This window comes from Oryx dammah, unplaced genomic scaffold (genome assembly GCF_014754425.2).
Source record: "Oryx dammah isolate SB20612 unplaced genomic scaffold, SCBI_Odam_1.1 HiC_scaffold_1, whole genome shotgun sequence".
NCBI lineage: Eukaryota > Metazoa > Chordata > Mammalia > Artiodactyla > Bovidae > Oryx > Oryx dammah.
The window spans coordinates 19,902,203-19,908,392 of record NW_024070185.1 but is presented as its reverse complement, the minus strand read 5'-3'; the positions used below and the strand labels follow the sequence as shown (position 1 = coordinate 19,908,392).

Here is a 6,190-nt window from a genome sequence, read left to right as displayed (position 1 = left end):
AACAAATTTTAGATTTTAGTAAGTGATTATTATGTATATACAGAGATAATAATTTTTATATCTGTCAAAATGGTGATAGATTTTCACATGTTAATCCAACATTGTACTCTTTTGTTGGTGATATATTTGATATATTGTTGAATCCATTCACTAACACCTTATTTAGGATTTTTGCATTTGTTTTTATAAGATGTATTGGTTTGCAATTTTCATTTTATATAATGTCCTTGCTAGTTTTGGTATCAGTGATATACTAATATCAAGGACAATGGGAAGTATTTTCTCCTTTTGTATTCTTTGGAAGAGTTCACATGAAGTTTCTTATCTTTTTTTTGAGATTCAACCTATTTCTTGCATAATAACTATAATTCTTTATTTTACACTGTTGTATAGTATTCCATTCTATGATATAATTTATGTGACCTCCTTTTAAAAAATGAAACAAAGATGAATATTTTTAATGATAAAAAGTACAATTCACAAAGAAGATAGACATCATAAACCATTAGATGTCTAACAACAAAGATACATAAAGCAAAAATCAGAAGAAATATAAGGGAGAAGAAAAATATATATAATCATAGTGAGACATTAACATTTCTCTGGGAATATTTTAGCAAATGTGAAAACATAAGCATAGGAGATCTTGAATGATTTCATTAATAATTTAAATATAATAGATTTCATTTAATTAATTTATGTTAATTTTATTTTCTACACAAATATATTTAAAATTTGGTATCTCATACTTGTTATTAGATGTCCATAGGACATTTAGAAAACCTGCAAGAAGTTAAACATTACTAAATTTCAAAAAGTAGAATTCTTTTACTGTGTGTGTGATTCAGTTACACATATGTTATTACATATGTTATATACACATGTTAATTTTGAAAATATTTTCCATTTAGTTTATTACAAGATATTGGCTGTAGTTTCCTATGCTATACAGTAAATTTTTGTTGCTTGTTGCATATTTATTTTTTTTAAGTTAGAAATCTAGAATTCTATTCATACTAAGTCAAGTAAGTAGAATCAAAATGTCACACATTTTTTAGTTAGGTAACAATTCATACGTTTTCTAAAATACATATGCATATTATATATATTTATAAAAAGGATTTATACTGTGCTTGATAAAGGCTTGAGAAAAAACATAAAAAAAGAGATGGAGAAATTGGAAAACATAAGTGAAATAAAATGGGAGCACTGAATATGATGTAGCAAAGTGAAACAAACTACATAAAAGTAAAAGATCCTCATATAGTCCAGTTTTTAAACATGGCTACTCATTAGAAATATAACTGGATTGGTTTTGCCATACATTGACATGAATCCACCATGGGTGTACAACAGAATTGTAAAGTAAAATAAAAAATAAAATAAAATTAAAAAAAAATAAAAGAAAAAAAAAAAGAAATATAACTGGAGCTCTGACCAAAAAAAGAGCAATAATTGGGCACTTGTATTTTTCAAAAATTTCCAAGATAATTCTGATATGCATCTAGATTTTAAAAAGACATTACAAGCTTTTCTGTTAAATGGTAGTTTTGGTGATATACAATTCTTTTTCTGTCTATCAATCATGATACAATAGTATAAAGTGAGTAATAGTTACATAATCACAATAGTAAAACATGTTTATCAATTTTCACAATCAATAACCAGACAAAAAAATAAAAGATAATTACAATTGTAAGCTATAATGGGAACATGATTAACCTAACAATATAAAGTAATTACATACAATTTTAGGGGTCAAGCAGAGTGATATGGTAAGTGGAAGTACATACATGCACATGTTTTCATCTGCTCATCCAGTTTGAGTCTTTCGGTTGATGCATTTAATCCATTTACAGTTAAGGTAAATTTCTGCTTTATTGACTATGTCAAAGCCTTTGACTGTGTGGATCATAATAAACTGTGGAAAATTCTGAAAGAGATGGGAATACCAGACCACCTGACCTGCCTCTTGAGAAACCTATATGCAGGTCAGGAAGCAATGGTTAGAACTGGACATGGAACAACAGACTGGTTCCAAACAGGAAGAGGAGTACATCAAGGCTGTATATTGTCATCATTCTTATTTAACTTATATGCAGAGTATATCATGAGAAACGCTGGACTGGAAGAAGCAGAAGCTGGAATCAAGATTAATGGGAAAAATATCAATAACCTCAGATATGCAGCTGACACCACCCTTATGGTAGAAAGTGAAGAGGAACTAAAGAGCCTCTTGATGGAAGTGAAAGAGGAGAGTGAAAAAGTTGGCTTAAAGCTCAACATTCAGAAAACGAAGATGGCATCTGGTCCCATCACTTCCTGGGAAATAGACGGGGAAACAGTGGAAACAGTGTCAAACTTCATTTTTTTGGGCTCCAAAATCACTGCAGATGGTGATTGCAGCCATGAAATTAAAAGACGCTTCCTCCTTGGAAGGAAAGTTATGATCAACCTAGACAGCATATTAAAAAGCAGAGACATTACTTTGCCAACAAAGGTCCATCTAGTCAAGGCTATGGTTTTTCCAGTGATCGTGTATGGATGTGAGAGTTGGACTGTGAAGAAAGCTGAGCACTGAAGAATTGATGCTTTTGAACTGTGGTGTTGGAGAAGACTCTTGAGAGTCTCTTGGACTGCAAGGAGATCCAACCAGTCCATTCTAAGGGAAATCAGTCCTGGGTGTTCATTGGAAGGACTGATGTTGAAGCTGAAACTCCAATACTTGGGCAACTGATGTGAAGAGCTGACTCACTGGAAAAGACCCTGATGCTGGGAAAAATTGAGGGCAGGAGGAGAAGGGGACGAGAGGATAAGATGGTTGGATGGCATCACAGACTCAATGGACGTGAGTCTGAGTGAATTCTGGGAGGTGGTGATGGACAGGGAGGCCTGGCGTGCTGCGGTTCATGGGATCGCAAAGAGTTGGACATGACTGAGTGACTGAACTGAACTGATGATCTTATTATTGTTTCTTAATTGCTTTGGGTTTATTTTTGTAGGTAGGTCTTTTCCTTCTCTTGTTTCCTGCCTGGAGAAGCTCCTTTAGAATTTGTTGTAAAGCTGATTTGGTGGTACTGAATTCTCATAACTTTTGCTTGTCTGGAAAGCTTTTGACTTCTCCATTAAATCTGAAGGAGAGTCTTGCTGGATAGAGTATTCTTGGTTGTAGGCTCTTCCCTTTCATCACTTTAAATATATCATGCCATTCTTTTCTGGCTTGTAGAACTTCTATTGAGAAGTCAAATGATAGCCTGATGGGAGTTCCCTTGTATGTTATTTGTCATTTTTCTCTTGTTGCTTTTAATATTTTATCTTTGTCTTTAATTTTTGTCAGTTTGATTAATATGTGTCTTGGTGTGTTCCCCTTTGAGTTTTATCTTGCCTGGGACTCCTTGTGTTTCCTGGACTTGGTTGACTATTTCCTTTCCCATGTTAAGAATGTTTTCAGCTATTATCTCTTCAAATATTTTCTCAGAAATTTTCTCTTTCTCCTCTTATTCTGGGACCCATATAGTGTGAATGTTGGTGTGTTTAATGTTGTTCCAGATGTCTCTTAGGCTGTCTTCATTTGTTTTCATTCTTTTTTCTATATTCTATTCTGTAGTATTGATTTCCACCATCCTGTCCTCCAGGTCATTTATCTGTTCTTCTGCCTCAGTTATTCTGCTATGGATTCCTTGTAGTGTACTATTCATCTCTGCTTGTTTGTTCTTTAGTTCTTCTAGGTCTTTGGTTAACATTTCTTGCATCTTCTCAGTCTCTGCCCTCATTCTTTTTCTGAATCATTATTCAGAAATCATTCATTATCATTCATTCAAATCATTCATTATCATTATTATTAATTCTTTTTCTGGAAGGTTGCCTATCTGCACTTCATTTAGTTGTTTTTATGGGTTTTACTTTGTCCCTCATCTGGGATATAACTTTGTGCTTTTCCACGCTGATTAACTTTCTGTAATGTGGTTTGCTTTTAGTTGCTGTGGGATTGTGGTTCTTCTTGCTTCTTCCAGTTTCCCTGGTGGCTCAGATGGTAGAGTCTGCCTGAAATATGAGAGACCCAGGTTTGATCCCTGGGTTGGAAGATCCCCTGGAGAAGGAAATGGAAGCCCACTCTAGTATTCTTGCCTGGAAAATCCATGGATGGAGGAGCCTGGCAGGCTACAGTCCATGGGGTCACAAAGAATCAGACATGACTAAATGACTAACACTTCTTTCTTGCTTCTTTTGTCTGACCTCTGAGAGAGAATGCTTAGAGGCTTGTGTAAGCTTCCTAATGGAAGGGACTGGTATTGGGGAAAACTAGGTCATGCTCTGGTGAGCAGGGCCTTGCTCAGTAAAACTTTAATCTAATTGTCTCCTGAGAATCTCATGGATAGTGAGCATGGTGGGCTACAGTCCATAGGGTCACAAAAAGTTGGATATAACTGAAGTGAGTTAACACACTGATAAGTCTGTTTTAGGACAGAGACCAAATCTTATCCATTTTTATATTACTTATATCTAGTACCATGTACTAGCTTTTGTGCTTATTGGATAAAGATAGGTAGTATATATAATTTTTGAATTATAACATAATAGTGTATTTGACAATGTGAATGACTTTTGTTCAGGTAAAAATATTGTGTACATAGGTAGAAAATATTAAATGAACTTGCTATCATCCCCATTCTTGTGTCCTTGTAACTCATCACACATCAGTTAAGGAACTCTTGCCCCCTAAACTTGGATATACCCAATAGATATCTCTTTAACCATGCAGTTCACTACCAAATTATGCTAGTCAATCTATTCCTAGAGTATTACTTACTACTTCTGGTATAGTAGTAAGCACACTGGACTAGATGTCTGGAAACATGGGGCAAAGCCTTGCTTTGAAGCATATTATGTACGTGACTTGGAGCTTATTATATAAATTTTTGTCCTTCATTGCTTTATTTGTAAAATGAGGATCATAGTAACTGTGATTTAGAGGACCAACAAAGAACAGAAGGGTATGCTGGATACTGAAAAGGGCTTAGAAATAAGGGATTTGGGTCACAGTCTTCGATCAGGCTCTTAAAAATTAGATGAACTTGAACAAACAGGAAAACCCCATGATGACAACATCTGCATATATTTTGTTTTTCTTCCTATCCACAGGCAGCATAGCATCTACTTAGAAAGTATGCAAATGGTTTAATTGACTTAAATGATTTGTCAAATAAGGGGATTTTAGAAAATTTTTCCTTATATCCCTTTTTGTTCATACATTCTATAATTTTTTGTAATGGAAGTATAAGTGCTTTGAAGATTAAAGGATGTATTTATAAGGGACTCTTTAAATTTTGGCTACATTATTATTTTGAAGCTGCTAAAGGAGAAGGAAGAGACTTTTATTGATATTAAGGCTAGATAACTAGTGTCAGGGTTAGATTTTTCAGTCAGTTCAGTTCAGTCACTCAGTTGTCTCCGATTCTTTGCAACTCCATGGATTGCATTATGCCAGGCTTCCCTGTCCATCACCAACTCTTGGAGCTCACTCAAACTCATGTCCATCAAGTCAGTGATGCCGTCCAACCATTTCATCCTCTGTTGTCCCCTTCTCCTCCTGCCCTCAATCTTTCCCAGCATCAGGGTCTTTGCCAATGAGTCAGTTCTTCACATCAGGTGGCCAAAGTATTGGAGTTTCAGCTTTAGCATCAGTCCTTCCAATGAGTGTTCAGAACTAATTTCCTTTAGAATGGACTGGTTGGATTTCCTTGCAGTTCAAGGGACTCTCAAGAGTCTTCTCCAACATCACAGTTTAAAAGCATCAATTCTTTGGTGCTCAGCTTTCTTTATAGTTCAACTCTCACATCCATACATGACTACTGGAAAAACCATAGCTTTGACTAGATGGACCTTTGTTGGCAAAGTAATGTCTCTGCTTTTTAATATGCTGTCTAGGTTGGTCATAGCTTTTCTTCCAAAGAGCAAGCATCTTTTAATTTCAGAGCTGCAGTCACCATCTGCAGTGATTTTGGAGCTCCCCCCCCAAATCAAGTCTGTCACTGTTTCTACTGTTTCCCCATCTTTTGCCATGAAGTGATGGCTATGGCTATGCCATCGTGAAGGTGCCTGATCTCATCTGATCTCAGAAGCTAAACAGGGTCGGGCCTGGTTAGTACTTGGATGGGAGACTGCCTGGGAATACTGGGTGCTGTAGGCT

General features: G+C 35.4%; 1 pseudogene; it reads left to right on the top strand.

Annotated features, from left to right (window-relative positions):
* The first annotated feature begins 6,071 nt into the window (after positions 1-6,071).
* LOC120867884 lies at positions 6,072-6,190 on the top strand (annotated as a pseudogene).